A 23,304-nucleotide genomic window follows, 5' to 3' on the forward strand; every position below is an offset into this window, starting at 1 on the left:
ATATTACACATTGATGCGTCAGATGTTGGGATAGGTGCTGTGCTTATTCAAGTTGGTTTAGACCAGATTGAGCATCCTGTGTATTACTATTCCAGAAAATTTAATGCAGCTCAGAGAAATTATTCCGTGGTAGAAAAGGAGGCGTTGGGTCTTATATTGTCAATCAAGAAGTTTGAGATTTACTTATCAGGAAATAAAGTGTTAGTATTTACAGACCACAACCCCCTTATCTTTATAAATATGATGAAAGTCAAGAACCAACGAATTCTGCGATGGTCATTGTTTTTGCAGGAATTTAATGTAGAAATCAAACATATTCCAGGCAGACAAAATGTTATTGCTGATGCTTTGTCAAGAAGTTTTGATGTACCATAAATGAAATGTTTCTTTTTACTTAACATTTTTACTTCTGAAAAAATGCCATTGATCTTCAATCCATTGCATTTTTTTTTCTTGGAGGTGGAAGTGTTACGTACCCTTATAAGATACGTAAGTGAATATATTAATATGTACATTTATAATTGTATGTAAATTACAAGCATGTATATTATTATACGTATGTTCTATACAAATGCACATTCATGTTACAGTGTTGGCGTTAGGCCCAGCGTATCGTGGGAATGATTGTTTATTTCTTTGTGTGATCAGTTTTCCCACGGGAACTAATGATTTATATGTGATCATAAGTGGGTAACAGTGAAATAATAATTGAGTGAACTGTATCTGGCAAATTGTCGTGGGATCGTCCGTTGCTGGGGTGTGCATGCCATTATGCTATTCTGCATGCATATTTTAATTACTATGTAAAGAATAATTACCTTTTGTTTGTGTATATCAATATGTACTAATTATTCCTTAAGTTAGTTTAAGATTACTCTTGTCACAATGTAGTGCTCCATTGTTGAAATATTAATAATTGTAACTTTGGCAATTTATTCGCGGGGCGAGGCAATCTGTTTTGATTCTCGCGTGATCTTGTTTAGTAGCTGAGCAGAAGCCAGGGAGAGAACAACATTTTGGAGATAAGTCATTCTTTTGTTCTATAATAGCCATACTTATATATTATTAATTTAATGTCTGGAAGTACAGTGATATTTTTTAATGTGATATATATTGTGACCATATAATCATCTGTTTGCCTTTGAGATTTATTTAATATAATATTATATATGTATCTTAGTCTTTATTCTTCAGTCCTATGAAGATTCTATTTTATGCTCAGTACCTGTCAAGGGGTTATACTGGGGATTCGCTATTGAGAACAGCAGTTGTGTCGTATCCCTAGACTTATTAAAGTTGGCTGCTGTAGGATCACGAGCCTTAACGTACGATAGGTAACAGTGAGGACACACACACACAGGTGTGGTGAAGACACACACAGGTGTGGTGAAGACACACACAGGTGTGGTGAGGACACACACACACAGGTGTGGTGAGGACACACACACACAGGTGTGGTGAAGACACACACAGGTGTGGTGAGGACACACACACACAGGTGTGGTGAGGACACACACACACAGGTGTGGTGAAGACACACACAGGTGTGGTGAGGACACACACACACAGGTGTGGTGAGGACACACACAGGTGTGGTGAGGACACACACAGGTGTGGTGAGGACACACACAGGTGTGGTGAGGACACACACACACAGGTGTGGTGAGGACACACACACACAGGTGTGGTGAGGACACACACACACAGGTGTGGTGAGGACACACACACACAGGTGTGGTGAGGACACACACACACAGGTGTGGTGAGGACACACACACACAGGTGTGGTGAGGACACACACACAGGTGTGGTGAGGACACACACACACAGGTGTGGTGAGGACACACACACACAGGTGTGGTGAGGACACACACACACAGGTGTGGTGAGGACACACACACAGGTGTGGTGAGGACACACACACACAGGTGTGGTGAGGACACACACACACAGGTGTGGTGAGGACACACACACACAGGTGTGGTGAGGACACACACACACAGGTGTGGTGAGGACACACACAGGTGTGGTGAGGACACACACAGGTGTGGTGAGGACACACACAGGTGTGGTGAGGACACACACACACAGGTGTGGTGAGGACACACACACACAGGTGTGGTGAGGACACACACACACAGGTGTGGTGAGGACACACACACACAGGTGTGGTGAGGACACACACACACAGGTGTGGTGAGGACACACACAGGTGTGGTGAGGACACACACACACAGGTGTGGTGAGGACACACACACACAGGTGTGGTGAGGACACACACACACAGGTGTGGTGAGGACACACACACACAGGTGTGGTGAGGACACACACACACAGGTGTGGTGAGGACACACACACACAGGTGTGGTGAGGACACACACACACAGGTGTGGTGAGGACACACACACACAGGTGTGGTGAGGACACACACACACAGGTGTGGTGAGGACACACACACACAGGTGTGGTGAGGACACACACACACAGGTGTGGTGAGGACACACACAGGTGTGGTGAGGACACACACACACAGGTGTGGTGAGGACACACACACACACAGGTGTGGTGAGGACACACACACACACAGGTGTGGTGAGGACACACACACACAGGTGTGGTGAGGACACACACACACAGGTGTGGTGAGGACACACACACACAGGTGTGGTGAGGACACACACAGGTGTGGTGAGGACACACACACACAGGTGTGGTGAGGACACACACACACAGGTGTGGTGAGGACACACACAGGTGTGGTGAGGACACACACACACAGGTGTGGTGAGGACACACACACACAGGTGTGGTGAGGACACACACAGGTGTGGTGAGGACACACACACACAGGTGTGGTGAGGACACACACACACAGGTGTGGTGAGGACACACACACACAGGTGTGGTGAGGACACACACACACAGGTGTGGTGAGGACACACACACACAGGTGTGGTGAGGACACACACACACAGGTGTGGTGAGGACACACACACACAGGTGTGGTGAGGACACACACACACAGGTGTGGTGAGGACACACACACACAGGTGTGGTGAGGACACACACACACAGGTGTGGTGAGGACACACACACACAGGTGTGGTGAGGACACACACACACAGGTGTGGTGAGGACACACACACACAGGTGTGGTGAGGACACACACACAGGTGTGGTGAGGACACACACACACAGGTGTGGTGAGGACACACACACACAGGTGTGGTGAGGACACACACACACAGGTGTGGTGAGGACACACACAGGTGTGGTGAGGACACACACAGGTGTGGTGAGGACACACACAGGTGTGGTGAGGACACACACACACAGGTGTGGTGAGGACACACACACACAGGTGTGGTGAGGACACACACACACAGGTGTGGTGAGGACACACACACACAGGTGTGGTGAGGACACACACAGGTGTGGTGAGGACACACACACACAGGTGTGGTGAGGACACACACACACAGGTGTGGTGAGGACACACACACACAGGTGTGGTGAGGACACACACACACAGGTGTGGTGAGCACACAACAGTAGCCGACACACACCCACCCGCCGCTCCCAAATACTCCTCCAATGTTAACCTACTCTTATCTTGAGATGATTTCGGGGCTTAGTGTCCCCGCGGCCCGGTCTTCGACCAGGCCTCCACCCCCAGGAAGCAGCCCGTGACAGCTGGCTAACACCCAGGTACCTTTTTACTGCTAGGTAACAGGGGCATCAGGGTAAAAGCAGTCTCCGTGGTGTAGTGGTAAGACACTCGCCTGGCGTTCCGCGAGCGCTATGTCATGGGTTCGTATCCTGGCCGGGGAGGATTTACTAGGCGCAATTCCTTAACTGTAGCCTCTGTTTAACGCAACAGTAAAATGTGTACTTGGATGAAAAAACGATTCTTCGCGGCGGGGGATCGTATTCCAGGGACCATAGGATTAAGGACTTGCCCGAAACGCTACGCGTACTAGTGGCTCTACAAGAATGTAACAACTCTTGTATATATCTCAAAACAAAACAAAAAAAGAAACTCTGCCCATTGTTTCTCGCCGGCGCCTGGGATTGAAGCCGGGACCACAGGATCACGCGTCCAGTGTTCTGTCCGCTCAGCCACCGGCTCCCCATCCCCCACTGTGCATTCTAAATCTATATTTTCTGAAATTATAATTAAATATTAGAATTAGTTTTATAGTTTTAGTCACATATTACTTGCTTAGCTTACTCTTATATTAGTAATCTTTAGGGGAATACCAGAGGCCTATTGTTGTTCATACACCTATATACTTGAGGTATGTGAATATATGGTACTTGAAGTCGTTAACGATCAATCGACCGGTAATTGCTGGAACACCTCCCATATCCCCCCCCCCTCGGTGAAGTGTCCCCAGCCAGTATTACCAGATGTGCATAGAAATAACTCCCTTATGTGTTGACCACATATTGTTATATATATTCTTATGTAACTTGAGGTTTTGTATATATTGTATTGTGTATATATGTAATTAGGTACAGTATGAAGTGTCTGTCAATATTTATGTTTGGAGGTTGTGTTAGGTTAAGGAGGAAGGTTGGAGTGACTTGTCAAGACAGTCGTCTTGGGCCGGCATGGTGGTTGGTGCCTCACTACTCTCCTCCTGTCCCACACACACGGACGTCACACCTCCACTCCGGCATGGTGGTTGGTGCCTCACTACTCTCCTCCTGTCCCACACACACGGACGTCACACCTCCACTCCGGCATGGTGGTTGGTGCCTCACTACTCTCCTCCTGTCCCACACACACGGACGTCACACCTCCACTTGTACTATATTGGGGTCTTAATTATTACCAAGGTATATATTATAAGGGTAATGCTCTTGTAACTGGCTAAGGCTCAGTTACATATATCAGTAGGTCAGATGGTTGGTAACTTGGGATAACTGAGGCTCATACATTATTATTATTATTGTATTGCAGTATTTTTTATTATTATTGTCTACCACAGACGTGGCCAGACATTTACAATGCTAACCAGGATATATACATTTTCTTCTGTAGTCCATGGACAGGGTTAGAGATGTGTTCAACATATAGTTTAGGGGTTTATTGAACACTGGACCAGAGAAGGTGTTGCAGTATGAGCCAGGTTCCTCACCTACTGTTCACACCTGCAGAGTTACTTGGGTCAGTGTACCACTGGCCACGGCTGCAGCCTCGTGTCAACTAGGCCTAAACATTGGCTGATATTTCATAGCTGTGTTTAACTTATTGAAATTTACTCATGTGACGAGTTGAGCTGCTGTGTGGACGCTCTGTGTTCTGATCAAAGTATCGGGTTGTATACACAGAATGTTTGTTCTCAGTGTTTTACGCTGACTTCTTTATGTCCCATTAAACTGGCGTTGTTTTAACCAGCCTTTTAAACTTGCCATAGATACTTATTGAAAATTGGCCAGGCTTTGGTTGGCCAGCGATGTTGTGAGGCATGACAGGCTCTAATGGGGATTGTTCGTAGTTTCAGTACGTGGGTGATGTATTTACACCAACCCGTCCTCGACTAGTCCATTCCATCCAGTGGACGACCCTACAAACATTCATAAATATTAACATGCTCTTCATTCAAAACAAGAATTGACTCAAATATAAATTAATAATATATTGGCATACTGTGCGTATATAGGCTTTGGTTAGGTGTTTAGGTTCTGTTAACGATTATTTGTAGTACGTGGGTGAAGCATTTACAGCGTTGGGGCTCGAACACAAGTCGTCAGTGAAGCACTTGTTCCGGAAGTGTTCGTACGTCATCAGTTGTGAGTCGCGTGTGAACTGTTTTTCATTCATAAACAGCTGGGGGTTGGTGGGTGGGTGGAATCACTTTTGGGCGTTTGGAGGACGAGCTGACACGCGACTCACAACTGATGACGTCCGAACATTTCCGGAACAAGTGCTTCACTGACGACTGGTGTTCGAACCACAACGCTGTAAATGCTTCACCCACGAACTACAAATAATCAACAGAATCTAAACACTTAACCTAACCAATGCCTAAATATGCACAGTATGCTAATGTATAACTATATTAATTTTATTTGGAAAAATTTCTCTTTGAATGAACAGCATGTTAAAACACGGACACTAAAGATAGTGATCAAGCTAGTCTCCATCTCTCGTACTGCAGACACAACTCGGCTGTCGCTGCTATACCTCTCTCTCATCTCCCACACCTGCACACCTACACACCTCTCCCACACCTGCACACCTACACACCTCTCCCACACCTGCACACCTCTCCCACACCTGCACACCTCTCCCACACCTGCACACCTCTCCCACACCTCTCCCACACCTGCACACCTCTCCCACACCTCTCCCACACCTGCACACCCTCACCTACACCTCTCCCACACCTGCACACCCTCGCCTACACCTCTCCCACACCTGCACACCCTCGCCCACACCTCTCCCACACCTGCACACCCTCGCCCACACCTCTCCCACACCTGCACACCCTCGCCCACACCTCTCCCACACCTGCACACCCTCGCCCACACCTGCACACCCTCGCCCACACCTCTCCCACACCTGCACACCCTCGCCCACACCTCTCCCACACCTGCACACCCTCGCCCACACCTCTCCCACACCTGCACACCCTCGCCCACACCTCTCCCACACCTGCACACCCTCGCCCACACCTCTCCCACGCCTGCACACCCTCGCCCACACCTCTCCCACGCCTGCACACCCTCGCCCACACCTCTCCCACGCCTGCACACCCTCGCCCACACCTCTCCCACGCCTGCACACCCTCGCCCACACCTCTCCCACGCCTGCACACCCTCGCCCACACCTCTCCCACGCCTGCACACCCTCGCCCACACCTCTCCCACGCCTGCACACCCTCGCCCACACCTCTCCCACGCCTGCACACCCTCGCCCACACCTCTCCCACGCCTGCACACCCTCGCCCACACCTCTCCCACGCCTGCACACCCTCGCCCACACCTCTCCCACGCCTGCACACCCTCGCCCACACCTCTCCCACGCCTGCACACCCTCGCCCACACCTCTCCCACGCCTGCACACCCTCGCCCACACCTCTCCCACGCCTGCACACCCTCGCCCACACCTCTCCCACGCCTGCACACCCTCGCCCACACCTCTCCCACGCCTGCACACCCTCGCCCACACCTCTCCCACGCCTGCACACCCTCGCCCACACCTCTCCCACGCCTGCACACCCTCGCCCACACCTCTCCCACGCCTGCACACCCTCGCCCACACCTCTCCCACGCCTGCACACCCTCGCCCACACCTCTCCCACGCCTGCACACCCTCGCCCACACCTCTCCCACGCCTGCACACCCTCGCCCACACCTCTCCCACGCCTGCACACCCTCGCCCACACCTCTCCCACGCCTGCACACCCTCGCCCACACCTCTCCCACGCCTGCACACCCTCGCCCACACCTCTCCCACGCCTGCACACCCTCGCCCACACCTCTCCCACGCCTGCACACCCTCGCCCACACCTCTCCCGCGCCTGCACACCCTCGCCCACACCTCTCCCGCGCCTGCACACCCTCGCCCACACCTCTCCCGCGCCTGCACACCCTCGCCCACACCTCTCCCGCGCCTGCACACCCTCGCCCACACCTCTCCCGCGCCTGCACACCCTCGCCCACACCTCTCCCGCGCCTGCACACCCTCGCCCACACCTCTCCCGCGCCTGCACACCCTCGCCCACACCTCTCCCGCGCCTGCACACCCTCGCCCACACCTCTCCCGCGCCTGCACACCCTCGCCCACACCTCTCCCGCGCCTGCACACCCTCGCCCACACCTCTCCCGCGCCTGCACACCCTCGCCCACACCTCTCCCGCGCCTGCACACCCTCGCCCACACCTCTCCCGCGCCTGCACACCCTCGCCCACACCTCTCCCGCGCCTGCACACCCTCGCCCACACCTCTCCCGCGCCTGCACACCCTCGCCCACACCTCTCCCGCGCCTGCACACCCTCGCCCACACCTCTCCCGCGCCTGCACACCCTCGCCCACACCTCTCCCGCGCCTGCACACCCTCGCCCACACCTCTCCCGCGCCTGCACACCCTCGCCCACACCTCTCCCGCGCCTGCACACCCTCGCCCACACCTCTCCCGCGCCTGCACACCCTCGCCCACACCTCTCCCGCGCCTGCACACCCTCGCCCACACCTCTCCCGCGCCTGCACACCCTCGCCCACACCTCTCCCGCGCCTGCACACCCTCGCCCACACCTCTCCCGCGCCTGCACACCCTCGCCCACACCTCTCCCACGCCTGCACACCCTCGCCCACACCTCTCCCACGCCTGCACACCCTCGCCCACACCTCTCCCACGCCTGCACACCCTCGCCCACACCTCTCCCACGCCTGCACACCCTCGCCCACACCTCTCCCACGCCTGCACACCCTCGCCCACACCTCTCCCACGCCTGCACACCCTCGCCCACACCTCTCCCACGCCTGCACACCCTCGCCCACACCTCTCCCACGCCTGCACACCCTCGCCCACACCTCTCCCACGCCTGCACACCCTCGCCCACACCTCTCCCACGCCTGCACACCCTCGCCCACACCTCTCCCACGCCTGCACACCCTCGCCCACACCTCTCCCACGCCTGCACACCCTCGCCCACACCTCTCCCACGCCTGCACACCCTCGCCCACACCTCTCCCACGCCTGCACACCCTCGCCCACACCTCTCCCACGCCTGCACACCCTCGCCCACACCTCTCCCACGCCTGCACACCCTCGCCCACACCTCTCCCACGCCTGCACACCCTCGCCCACACCTCTCCCACGCCTGCACACCCTCGCCCACACCTCTCCCACGCCTGCACACCCTCGCCCACACCTCTCCCACGCCTGCACACCCTCGCCCACACCTCTCCCACGCCTGCACACCCTCGCCCACACCTCTCCCACGCCTGCACACCCTCGCCCACACCTCTCCCACGCCTGCACACCCTCGCCCACACCTCTCCCACGCCTGCACACCCTCGCCCACACCTCTCCCACGCCTGCACACCCTCGCCCACACCTCTCCCACGCCTGCACACCACCTCCAGCCACTGACCAAGCCACCTGTCACCCTCAGTGGGCATTCACTGCGAGAAACAACCTGGCCTATATTATAAGGTCATATTACTAAACATGCACCATGTTATGAGATCCTGCGACCTTTACTGCCGAGGACAACTAGGGCGTGTCCCACACACCCCACCAGTGTCCCACACCACCCACCGGTGTCCCACACACACCACCACCCACCAGTGTCCCACACCACCCACCAGTGTCCCACACCACCCACCAGTGTCCCACACACCTCACCAGTGTCCCACACCACCCACCGGTGTCCCACACACACCACCACCCACCAGTGTCCCCCAATGTATCCCACACCACCCACCAGTGTCCCCCAATGTGTCCCCACACCACCCCAGCTCACAATACCCACAGTATTTAGACTACACCCCTCAAGATAAGATAAGGTAAGTTAACCAACCCGGTGAGGGAAACCTGGCGACGGACCAACATTCACTGCACTTACTATCCTTGTACACCTTTGTTAACAGTGTAAAGGTCCCACGTGGTTTACCATAGGAATCGTTCACAAATATAATGACTTCAGAAATATTATATTATGATCATGCCCATTACTATGAGAGGGTAGGTGGGTGGTGGTGTACCTGGGGGCAGGTGGGTGGCGGGGTGGTGGTGTACCTGGGGGCAGGTGGGTGGTGTACCTGGGGGCAGGTGGGTGGCGGGGTGGTGGTGTACCTGGGGGCAGGTGGGTGGCGGGGTGGTGGTGTACCTGGGGGCAGGTGGGTGGTGTACCTGGGGGCAGGTGGGTGGCGGGGTGGTGGTGTACCTGGGGGCAGGCTTCACGGCTGGCCGACCATGCCAACATAAATGAGAAGGTGGAGGAAGGGGCGGGTGACCGCTCCTTCCCGAGGTCGGGGAAACCTTGGACAATTACACCCATCCCGCCTTACACCTCACTTCTCCACTCTGCCTCCATACACCGCCCGCACGGCGTCTAGCGGCGCCCGCACGGCGTCTAGCGGCGCCCGCACGGCGTCTAGCGGCGCCCGCACGGCGTCTCGCAGGTGTTTCCCAGCGGCGTGTTGGAGTCCACACGTTGCGTGGCATAGCGCCCACCTTAGCGTGACGGAGACATACAGGACGTCAGTCAACCTGGGGTGTTTGCTTGTAGTGGTCCTAACCCATGTGACCCAAGCCTGCCTGCCTTCCTGCAGCTTGGGGGAAGGGGGGGGGGTGTGGCTGCTTGCCTCTCCCACCCTCCTCCAGAGGCATCTTGTGAATGTAGGTGGGTGTGGCTGTTTGCCTCTCCCAGCCACCAGAGGCACCTTGAACAAGTGGGTGGATGGGTGTGGCTGTTTGCCTCTCCCAGCAACCAGAGGCACCTTGTACAAGTAGGCCAGATAACTTCCCGACCGCTCCACTCTCCTAATTGGGTGCGTCATGTCTAACTTGACCTTCATTTCCTTTATTTAACACCTCTCTATTCACTCGTCAACACCCTCAGAGACAAGCAAAAGGCTACCACAACACTGATAATACGAGTACAGCCGAGATTTACTCTCATCACAGCACTCTTGAAGTCTGCCCTCATAACACGTCTCGTTTTCTCCATATGCCTCTATCTCACGGGATACTCGTATATTTCTTCCACAAACCATTAATAATAAAACAGTTGCAAGTTGCGAGGTAAATATCGTTGTTTAAGAATATTACCTTGGCGCATAAACAAAAGTTTTAGTCCTAGGCACTGTTATATAAAACTATCTCACGTTCACATTTTTATAATGTTTACTTCTTGGACAAAAGAATAACATCAGTAAAATCCACAACAGGATTAGGATAACTTGCAGCACCACCATGACCTCTCTTGCCTTACATTCTCTCTCTCTCTCCCACACACCACACTTCCTTGTCACGAGTTGATTGTGGTACAGTTGACTTCGTTCTTCACTCACAATTGGCGATCCTGGGTTCGACTCCCGAGCGAGACAGAAATGGTTGGGCATGTTTCCTTTCACCCAATGACTTTTTCACCTAGTAGTAAATAGGCACCCAGGAGTTAGGCAACTGTTGTAGAGTTGCATCCTGGTCAATAGTTCACCCTTAGGTGGGGGACCTCGATACAAGCCTATATATACAGGCATCCTGTCCCCTACAAAACAAATTAATAATTATAAGGTACCATAACAATGACGTTTGTATAGCACAAATATTCCTCTTACATTTGGGTCGAGAACAAAAATGTAACTTTACTGTGACCACTGAGCTCATCCTTCAGTACTGAGAGTATGCACTGTTTAAAACTGCTATTTGGTCAAGTGTGCACAAATGGGTTGTGGACCCATAAAATGTTCCTCTTCTGTATTATTAAATTAGCCAAAATGTCATTCAAAAAAAAATTGAAGATAACTAAAAACCTAAGCTAACCTGTCCAAGCAATCCAAGGCCGAATATTACACGCAAATCACAATAGCGTGATGCATCAAATGAACAAATCCACAAGGGCCATGACGAGGGTTCGAACCTACGTCCGAGAGGATCCCAGACACTGCCTTAATCGACTGAGCTACAACAGGGTCAAAATAATTGCTACCGGGAAATCATCCTGATTTAGCAACGGATCCTGTAGTCTCTCCGAGACACAAACCAGGGGTTTACACAATTGTGTAAAACCCTGTTTGTGCCTACATGGTGGCACCTTGTTAATGTGGAGGCAAGAAGCCGAGCTTCTCAAGAGATATGTGCTTGAATGCTAATTGCCATTTCAAAAATCTACATGTGATTCTGCATTAACCCTTACACTGCTACAGCATGGGCTGTAAATGGGTTATCTTGAGATGATTTCGGGGCTTTAGTGTTCCCACGGCCCGGTCCTCGACCAGGCCTCTACCCCCAAGAAGCAGCCCGTGACAGCTGACTAACACCCAGGTACCTATTTTACTGCTAGGTAACAGGGGGGTATAAGCTGGGGCTGGGTGAAAAAATATTTGAATAATGTGAAAATTAATATTAAATGTGAAACCAATCTCCAACTTAATGGCTTCAGTGTCGTGAAAGTTTCACCCAAGTATTTTCAGAAATGGATTTTAGACAAATTAAAAAGAAAAAAAAATTGTTGATAAGGAGAACAGCTCCTATTAACGGGAATTTAGGGATAATGCAGTAATAAGGAGATGCAAGTAATAATGCAGTAATAAGATGTCCGACGCACAAAGAAGAAGAATAGTACCGTAGTCAGACATGTCCACAAAGTGGATATGCAGCTGGTGCTTTTATAGCATTGCTGAGTAATACATAATAACACCAATAATAATGAGTATGTTATTAAGCCCTATTTTGTTATATATCATACAAATACATTGTCCACTTGTAATATCTTACTTTCACCAATGTCCACAATTTTTCTTTTTTTTAGGGGGAGATTTTTTTTGTTTTTTCTACTTTGTTTATTATCTGATTTTGTTGTACCCGCTACATCCTGGAGAATGCATACCCGTCCCTAACTATGTGAAAATAGATTTAAATTGGTAAAAAAATATATCGGTCATAACTGGCAGAACTTGGGACTTTGAATTTTTTTGGCTGATATTTTCACAAATTTCAAACTATTTTCATCATCTCTTTAGGTTGTTTTGATGATTAGGGACCAGATTAGGTCTTTTTCACTTATATAAAGTACAGTATACATCTTTATCCACTAAATAATTATAATTATCCCTATACTTTTTTATTTTTTTTTTTTTTGGGGGGGGGGGATTTTTTCCTTGACTTCATTCCAACACACATTGACCTACAACTTTCACATATTCGAGTACGAATGCCAAACAATGTTTATTAAAACATACAAGTAAATAAATTAATTAGAACTACATTGTCGATAACTTCAACATCAATTATCTCTAAAACTAGAGTTTCAACTTTGAGTCAGCTTAAAAAAATCCAGTTTCTCGCCGATTCTCACCATTTTTACATATAGTGTGCACAGCTGTCTGTTCTACAATTCTAATAGAATGGATTTTTCATAAACCCTAAACATTTGGAGTTATAAATTTTGCTGTCTGAATTTGGTGCATATTTCAAATGTCATATTGACGAATTTTTTTACAGTAAACTAAACTGAAAATCTATATTCTAAATCTATTAAAATGAAGATCATATACTATTCTGAGAGCATAACAACACTTAATGAACAACTGGTGATATTTAATGTTTTTGCAGCTGATCTGAAAATCTTAAATTTTCAATATTAAATTATATAATTATTTTTCATTTTCTTGTTTTTTAAGATATGTTGGTGATAATTTAGACGAAGTTGGAGTGTTTGCCTAGCAAATTATGCACAAAAAATTGGAAAGCGTTAGAAAAAGTTTAGGAAATTTAACTTATGGTACCATCGGGTCCTGTCGTGTATATATATATATGCCATGCGCAGCTTAATTAAGGGTTAATATCAGAGACCAATCCAGGTAGTCCTTCAAGTTTGCATGTTAAAGGAAGGTTTTAATGATGGAGTCTTATGGTTGAACAATCCTTCTAACTTTGAGAGTCCCAATCACTGTTCCTTATTGGTTTGCAACTATATAGTCATTCTAGTTTAGACTTCTACCTTATCTTACCTGGTTGGCAAGATTTTGCACTACTGTAAGGTTTCCATTTCAGGGCTTTCACAAAACACAGGATCAGTTGCCAGTTTCAACCATTCAATGCTCTTTTTAGGCTTATGTATATAAGTCTAAGTTTATCTATTTACATATTTACAGCACTTAAGTTCACAGGACTTTATCCCAGCAGCTTACAAGGAGCTTGGTTGGCTCTACAGCCTCTCATCACTTTGAAGGTTACTCCTCCAATAATGTACTCATTATTGCCCATTCCCAAATTCACAGAGTTCTTCAATTGGTTATTTCAAGTTTGGGAACATAATACCAAACACTACTTTGTTTTACTGTACAGCTTTGTTGGAGCATGTTATGCTCCGATGGGGCCAGACTTAGTGGACTTGATTTTGGAGCCATATCATTTCACTGGGAGATGGAGCACATCATCCCAATTCTACCCATGTTCACACCTAAACATACAGACCAACCATTTTAGGACAAAGAACAGTAAAGAAACAAATCAATATATGCTGCAAAACAACAGTCTGTCCAATTCTGGGCAGAGTTTAGTCCAGAGTGCGGTCATCATGACCCCCCTCTACTGACTATACAGGGGTAAAATACATCAATAGTTTCTTCCCCAAGCTACTACAGGAGTAATAAAAAGTTTGGGATCTGAGACATTTGTAAGTCTTTCATAAATACAGTATGTTAATTTGTGGACTAATCTTGCTCGATGATCCTTGTTTATTCTTAACATCAACATATTTCTGTCAAATGAAAACCTAGAGCATCTACCTTGAGGTTACCTTGAGGTGCTTCCGGGGCTTAGCATCCCCGTGGCCCAGTCGTCGACCAGGCCTCCTGGTTGCTGGACTGGTCAACCAGGCTGTTGGACGTGGCTGCTTTCAGCTTGACGCCAGATGAAATGAAAATCCCATTTTTGGGCATCACTTCCATAGCTCCTCTTAGTTTATGCACTGTCCATTACTAGACCACCAAGCGACGCCTTAATAGAAAATGGGGCCCCTTTGCCTCCTTTACAGGGCAAGAAGCACCAAAAAATGGTACACAAAACAATCGACCTCATTTACAAAAAGTTTTAACAAATGTAACACTATCAAAACAAAATGGCCAAAGGGGCATGGGGGCAAATAGACACTTGATGAGCCCATCTGCCCACCAAATTACTGAATTAATAAATGCACCAAACAAACAGCTCTCAACTAAGCCACCACTGGAGATGCTCCTTGATGACACCATAATTAACCTCAGGGAGCTACCAAGAGAAATCCCAGAAAAGTATTCAAAAAACTTAAATTTTGTTTATTAATCATAATTTCACAATAATTCTGTATACATACTGTACTACAGTACATATGCAAAAAGACTGAGTATATAAATTACGGGGAAAAAATACAAGTTTTAGATTGGAAGCTTAAACAAATGTGTGTAGGTGACAGCGAGGTGGCCCACATACCCCTATTCCCATCACATGATTAAAACATCACTAACATCATTGAATAATTCATTAATATCTTTGTCAAGTAGGCGCCGGGGTGGAGTCGTGACAACGCAGCAGGTGACATGTTCTCTCTCTAGTCTTGTGAGTACTGAGGGTTTAAATTATTTTTTTAACATTTCTATTATCCCAGAGACTTGCAAAGGTCGGAAGGAGTACCTTTCATCTAATGACATGTTTCTGTTTTCCACATCGTCTAACAGCCAGGGATGGCAGCTACTCACTACCCAGACTCCACAAAATAGCCAGGGATGGCAGCTATACATTACCCCAGACTCCAAAAAATAGCCAGGGATGGCAGCTATACACTACCCACACTCCACAAAACAGCCAGGATGGCAGCTATACACTACCCAGACTCCACAAAACAGCCAGGATGGCAGCTATACACTACCCAGACTCCACAAAACAGCCAGGATGGCAGATATACACTACCCAGACTCCACAAAACAGCCAGGATGGCAGCTATACACTACCCAGACTCCACAAAACAGCCAGGGATGGCAGTTACAGCAGAAGGCTAACAGTAATAAAAGTGGATGAGGTATATATTGGGAATTTGTAGGGATTTAAAAGTTACAGGGGGAACAATCCTAACAAATGACTAAAACTAATGACCAAAGTACATACTGCAAACTTGCAGTAATTTAGAAGTTAACAGAATTAATCAACACTAAATCACGTAATTAAAACATGTGGACATATTACAGTTACTATGTAGGCATGTATTTGCTTTTGAAATTAAGGTAATGGCTACTGTACATTAGTGCTAAGGCAAATGTAGTGAAGAGCAATTAAAATGATACAAGATTTATATTTTTATATAGCACAGTAGTAGGCAAAATAGTATCTTATCTTGAGGTTATCTTGAGATGATTTCGGGGCTTAACGTCCCTGCGGCCCGGTCCTCGACCAGGCCTCCTTTTTGTTACACACCCCCAGGAAGCAGCCCGCAGCAGCTGTCTGACTCCCAGTTACCTATTTACTGCTAGGTAACAGGGGCATCAGGGTGAAAGAAACTTTTTGCCCATTTGTCTCCGCCTTCACCGGAGATCGGACCCAAAACCTCAGGTCTATGAATCCGAAGTGTTGTCCACTCAGCTGTCAGGCGCCCGACATCATCTCAAACCGTAGTACAAGTTTCATGCATAAATCTGATTTAATAATGCAATTTGCATTTTTAAATTATATAAAATGGGGTACTAAGTCAATCTATGCATGACATAGCTTGAGGAAGAGTAGAGAGTGTATGAGTGGTCTATGTCAGGCGAGAGTGTAAGTGTGTTTCCTGCATCAGGCACCAACGTTTACATTAGATCATGACACGAAGTGTAGCCTGTGTTGCCTCCTTCCACCCTCCTCAGAGAGGTTGTACGCATGAGGTGAAATTGTTTCCGTCCCTGTTGTAGAGACGAGCAGCGAGCTGGTTTGATACTTGAACTTAAGACTGTAGCTTGGTGCATTGGTTGTTTTGACTTTCAATTCTGGGCAGGTGAAAAATGTTTCCATATTCTATATTTTGATTTCTTACATGCACTGAAAATATATGAAAATTCACACACACACACACACACACACACACACACATTTGTTTGTTTAAAAATGTCTTCAAAATAATTGTGTTGACTGCTCATTAATTTCAAGAAGTGTTAGATACTGAGTATCTATTTTAATTTACACATTTAGCATTTTTTTGCTGCATTACACTGCCTTACGATCAGAATTTCTTTGTAAAATTCAACTCGGTTGGCGACCTTCACCTCGCTTGGCAATAAGTTTGTTGATACACGTATGGGTTGACCAAGCGTGTGGTTCCTGGCAAAGGAAGTGTGCTTCTGTTTACCAGTGCCCCCCCCCCCACCTAGTGATGATCGTGCTTGAATTCTTTGTAAAGAATTTAATTGTTTTACTGCTTTTTTGGTTTTGAACATAAAAGTACTGTAAAGTAGTTATTATATACATCATGCCATGGGTCTCTGAAAGCATTTCCGAGGCCATCTTTTGTAAAAAGTAAGGCTAGTGCATAAAGATCTTGTAAAGAAAACCCCAGGAACGAGTGATGCAGATATGAAAGCATTTAAGGTGAGCAAGGGATGGTCTGAGAAATTCAGAAAAAGAATTGATATTCATAGTGTTGTGAGGCATGGGGGAAAAACAAATATCTTTAAGACAGATTCTTAGTAAGACAAGCAAGCAGTGAGCCAAAACCAGGTCCTAGTGGTATGCCTGCAAAACATAGGGAGGAGAGAGAGAGAGAGAGAGAGAGAGAGAGAGAGAGAGAGAGAGAGAGAGAGAGAGAGAGAGAGAGAGAGAGAGAGAGAGAGAGAGAGAGAGAGAGAGAGAGAGAGAGAGAGAGAGAGAGAGAGAGTGAGAGTGTGTGTGTGTGTGTGTGTGTGTGTGTGTGTGTGTGTGTGTGTGTGTGTGTGTGTGTGTGTGTGTGTGTGTGTGTGTGTGTGTGTGTGTGTGAGTGAGTGAGTGAGTGAGTGTGTACCCCAGAGAAGTCATCACTGCCTCATATTATAATGGAAGGGGACTCCCCTTCCAAACACTAACACCTCTTGTCCTCCACCTCTCCTCACCATCTTTCATACGCCAACAAGAGTCATCAATAAAGGTAAGATATAACTTGTACATACTGTAGTACAACATATTTGTAGTATTATGTATGAAATGTATTTTGTATTTTCCACACTCCCATTTTTGGGAGTGTGGAACGGATTAATTCAATTTACCTTATTACTTATGGGAAAATTAATTTCGGTTTGCAAATTTTTGGTTTACGACCCGTCTCCTGGAATGGATTAAATTTGTAAAAGAAGGTACCACTGTATATATACATATACACACACACATTTTGTTTTCCTTACAATACAATACATTGCAAAAACTACTCTTCCATTGCACTATTGAATACCTTGCATTTTACTTAAAGTTAACGCAAAGGCAAATATAGCCCACTGAAAGTACATAACCTTAGACACAAAAACACTGTAATATGCCGTGTTTGGGAACATCTCATGTCTCCTAATCCATGTGTTCACCTAGTATTAAAGAGGTACTGTATCCGGAATAGGGCAACTATTGTGTGTTGCATCCTAGGGATGGTCACAAATTGACCTAAGCAGTGTTCTCAACCTTTTAGGGAACAGTCCTACTTTTTGTAATATTCAAAAGTCCTCTAAGGGGGGTCACAACCCACCAGTTGGGAACTAGGGAAGAATTTATAGGCCTAAAAAGATTCATCTTCCCAACAACTTGGAACCAAATGTTCTATAAAGTGTAAAGTTTTTACAGTAGAATAAATTATGTAAATTCCTTTGCTTTTCCTAAATAAATAACAATATTATGGCATGTAAATCCTTTACAGAAGAAGTAATTACTGTATAAAAATTCCTTTGTTTCCCTAAATACAACAATATTTATCAAAATCAGAACAACCTTTAATAGAACATTAATAATATTTCACCCTCACTATACAGGTAAAGTATCTTGCACCATCCTGCAAAATAGCACACACACACACACACACACTGTGTTAATCTGATGTAAGATCAGCAAAGGTAATGTCAATTTAAATGTCAGATCAACTTCAATAACAAAGTCAGTTTACTTGCAATTCAACTTCGTAAACCTACTGTAGATTTAATCAGGTTTTGTGCTATCAACATAGTGTTATCTGCAGCAGAAATGTATTTATTCCATATAAATATGCTTATTTTTGTTCTTTTCTATAAGTGATGTTATCATTCATTGTAAGCAGTTCCCACATTGTAGACTCCATTATCAAATGTATATTAAACTAGAATTATTAATTTACTAACTGTATATCATACCTTTTATTAACAGAGTTAGATACTGCAAATAATAATACAGTAATAATAATTCATTTTGCTGAAGGACAGGAAGACTGTGTGAAATAAATATATATATTATACACCCGACCTCCGAAGAGCTGGACGAGGTCTTCGAACACTGATCGTTATATTGTTATATATATGTGTGTGTTCTCTGTAAACTGTAGCAATGCAATGCAATAAAATAAAACAAAATACAAAAAGAATAGGGGTGGTAGAAGAAAAGATTAAAGTGTTCAGTGAGAATCCACAAGGTCTTCTCTGAATACTCTTTATTTTCTTCTTCGAAACTGTGAGTCCCTACACTTGCACCCGAGGTGGTACTCCTATTATATATATTATATATATATAGCGCTTTGTCCTCGGTTCGTATCGTTGCCGGGGAAGATTTACTGGGTGAAAATCCTTAACTGTAGCCTCTGTTTAACTCAACAGTAAAATGGGTACCTGGTTGTTAAACGATTTATCAGGTCGTCTTCCGGGGAACATTAGGATTAAGGACTTGCCCAAAACGCTATGCGTGCTAGTGGCTGTACAAGAATGTAACAACTCTTGTATATATAAATATTATAGTATTATAATATAGTATTACATTATAAATAAATATAAATAAAACATAAATAATGAGCTATTTTCTACCATGTTCCCCTCTTTTTTATCTTTATTTCCTTTTAACACAATTTATACTTTAAGCTCAATTACTATTAAGGTTAGTCTAAGTGGTTTTTTTCCCCACCTCACCTTGCCCGAAATGCTATGCGTATTAGTGGCTTTAGGTATTGTATGTACTAACTCTATATATAAATCCAACATTATGTTTGTAACTAATTTTCTATGTACTTTTACCTGAATAAATATTTGCTTTGATTTGATTTGAGGTAAATAAAATAAAAATAAAAAAATATATTTTAGTTGTCTGGATCATCATCCTCCAAATTGTCAAGTATTTTAAGCGTTTGGAGGAGACGAGCCCCGCCATGTCTGGTGTGCAGCGTTGTCAGCCCCGGAGGCCCTCAACCGATGACCAGACCACACACTAGAAGGTGAAGGGACGACAACATTTCGGTCCGTCCTGGACCATTCTCAAGTCGATTCACACAATCGACTTGAGAATGGTCCAGGACGGACCGAAACGTCGTCGTCCCTTCACCTTCTAGTGTGTGGTCTGGTCAACATACTTCAGCCACGTTATTGTGACTCGTCGCCCTCAACCGTTCCTGGTAGTCGAGGCAGTTTAGTTCTGGAATGATTTTTGTCACTTAAGTGTTGTACTTTCTCCAAAGCAAGACCTGTCTTTCTGAAGACAAAGCCTCCATGCTTGGCTACAGTAGTCCAGATAACACAAGACTTACTACATAATACTGCACAGCTTCCAACTTACTCCTAAGTTAAAGTAACCTTACCTAACACATCCAGGGAATCTAAGACAAGTGGACAAAGACTATAGAAAGTAGGGCAAGCCTCGTGACATCAAGCCATCTGGCCAAGACGAGCACAATGTCTCCAAGAGTGTCACGAGAGGTGGCACCGTGTCAGGCAGTGCCACATGACACACAAATGACACCAATACAATTAATGACAATTTGTGGAGTTTAGTGTCAGGGTAACAAGGGTGTCCAGTCGTCCCTAATCTAAACATTAAATCTAACAACCCAAACACGTCAAATTGCTCCTATAACGAGGTGATGAGTTGTGTGTGGGGTCATGGTTGGGTTGTCAGGGGTCGTGGTGACCCCACACAGCTGACCCCGGGCCCGCCGCCCCCCTGCCCCACACTGTCACCACTCGCCCACCCATACCCACACCCACCTACCTTATTTTACTGCTGAGGAAGCGTTAGTGCCGGCTACCACGCCTTCGGGACCTCAGCTTGGACCAATATAACGTGAAGAAAGCCGCCAATACCGAAAAAGATTATTGACAAACACAGAATAAAAACATGGCCGACGGGCCTAAACGTTCGAGTCTCAACTAAATAATGACTGACCAACCACAACTAGCCATTACCATCCTGCTATTAATATCATTAATGAATTAATACATTTATATAAAATTATTAGTAACTGGAAAATACAGTTATTCTTCAAAATGATAATTCTCACGTCAGAAATCTATAATTAGCGGAGCGGGTCAGGGAGGCCGGGGAGGCCCTATATAGCCGCTCATAACTCATTGTAGTTTTATTATTGTATTATTGGCAAGCTTACGTGTACACTCGGCCTCCTTCTCTACTCTTACTCGGGGGATCCCGGGTTCCATCTCTGGCCGGGACAGATATGGTTGGGCCAGTTTCCTTTCACCTCATGCTTCTGTTTACCTGTTACTGCGAGTCAGCCAACTGTTGTTGTGGGCTGCAGCCTGGCCGAGGTCACGAGGTCGACCTTGTGGGGACCATCAATACAGGTCTAAAGCATAAACACACACACATACACACCAAAACTAGAAGACAGAAGAAAAAGAGGTGATATGATCACTACATACAAAATAGTAACAGGAATTGATAAAATCGATAGGGAAGATTCCCTGAGACCTGGAACTTTAAGAACAAGAAGTCATAGATTTAAACTAGCTAAACACAGATGCCGAAGATATATAAGAAAATTCCCTTTGGCAAACAGAGTGGTAGACGGTTGGAACAAGTTAGGTGAGAAGGTGGTGGAGGCCAAGACCGTCAGTAGTTTCAAAGCGTTATATGACAGAGTGCTGGGAAGACGGGACACTGCGAGCGTAGCTCTCATCCTGTAACTACACTTAGGTAATTACACACACACACACACACACATCACCTAAATAAATAAATAAATTTTTATTCACGTAAGGTACATACATACAAGGTAAGATACAAAGTGGATGGATTAATAGATAGAGCTAGTACATACAATGCCTAAAGCCACTATTACGCAAAGTGTTTCGGGCAGGAAAAACCTTAAAGACTAAAGCTTAATACTAATTAAGTTTAAAGTTTAAAATGTGTTGATAACAAATAAAAATAAGAAAGGGTGGAACATGGCTGAAAAAGCAGCACAAATACAATTAGGTCGACAAACAGCGTTGTTTAAGAAAACAGACATGGGTTGACAATAGAGGGGTAAGGTAGGTTACAGGGAATTTATTAGGTAGTGCTTCGTTTTTATCTTAAACTGGTTGAGAGAGGTACAGTCTTTAACATGGTTGGGAAGGTCATTCCACATTCTGGGTCCCTTAATTTGTAGAGCATTTCTAGTTTGATTAAGTCGTACTCTTGGAATATCAAAACTGTATTTATTTCTGGTGTGGTGCTCATGGGTTCTGTTACAACCTTCAATGAAGCTTTTGAGGTCAGGATTGGCATTACAGTTCAGCATTTTATATATGTATAATACACATGAGAGAATGTACAGTGACTTAATACCTAACATATTCAGAGATTTGAGCAGGGGTACCGAGTGATGTCTGGGGCCAGAGTTGGATATTGTCCTAATAGCAGCTTTGTGTTGAGTAATTAGACCTCTCAACCTGTTGATTGACGGTTGAGAGGCGGGACCAAAGAGCCAGAGCTCAACCCCCGCAAGTACAATTAGATGAGTACACATGCCCTATGCATGTGGATGTGCCCACATCACACATGCCCATCGTTTCTCGCCGGGCGCCGGCGTGAAACGATGGGCAGAGTTTCTTTCACCCTATGCCCCGGTTACCTAGCAGTAAATAGGTACCTGGGAGTCAGTCAGCTGTCACGGGCTGCTTCCTGGGGTGTGTGTGGTGTGGAAAAAAATAGTAATTAGTAACAGTTGAGAGGCGGGCCGAAAGAGCAGAGCTCAACCCCCGCAAGCACAACTAGGTGAATACAACTAAGTGAATACACACACACACACACATTTATTCTAGAAAGGAAGAGTCCGAAGGAGGAGAGAGCCAGGGCGACAGAGGCAAGAAGGAAGTGCAGGAAATGCAGGGAGAGAGGAGCAAACCAGGAGATCACAGCCCCCAACACAACAGTCCCAGAGACAAGAGGGGAACCCACAACCAGCATCCCAGCAACACCAGAAGGGAGGGCAACACTGCCACCCTCCTCTGCATAGAAACCCTCCCTTCCCCTCACCTTACCTGCCCCCACTCAAATGCTCACTCAACCCTCTCTCCTCCCCCCACCCCATTCCGACCCTGTCACCCCTCCCCCATTCCCACCATGTCCCCCCTCCCCCTTTCCCTCCCTGTCCCCCCTATCTCCTTACCCCATACCCTACCTGCCCCCCTTCCCGTGAACCCCCACCC

The 23,304-nt window shown here is 46.6% G+C and overlaps 1 protein-coding gene across 2 annotated transcripts in view; it reads right to left on the bottom strand.

Annotated features, from left to right (window-relative positions):
• The window catches only part of LOC123758463 (retinoic acid receptor RXR-alpha-B), a 298,618-nt gene extending 277,592 nt beyond the window's left edge, over positions 1 to 21,026 (bottom strand). For both annotated transcript variants that reach the window (XM_045742907.2, XM_069322697.1), the window contains exon 1: positions 20,864 to 21,026. The gene's annotated coding sequence lies outside the window, so the exon portion shown is untranslated. The remainder of the gene's footprint in view (positions 1 to 20,863) is intronic.
• Positions 21,027 to 23,304: the final 2,278 nt, after the last annotated feature.

Source organism: Procambarus clarkii, chromosome 11 (genome assembly GCF_040958095.1).
Source record: "Procambarus clarkii isolate CNS0578487 chromosome 11, FALCON_Pclarkii_2.0, whole genome shotgun sequence".
In the NCBI taxonomy this organism is placed as follows: Eukaryota; Metazoa; Arthropoda; class Malacostraca; order Decapoda; family Cambaridae; genus Procambarus; species Procambarus clarkii.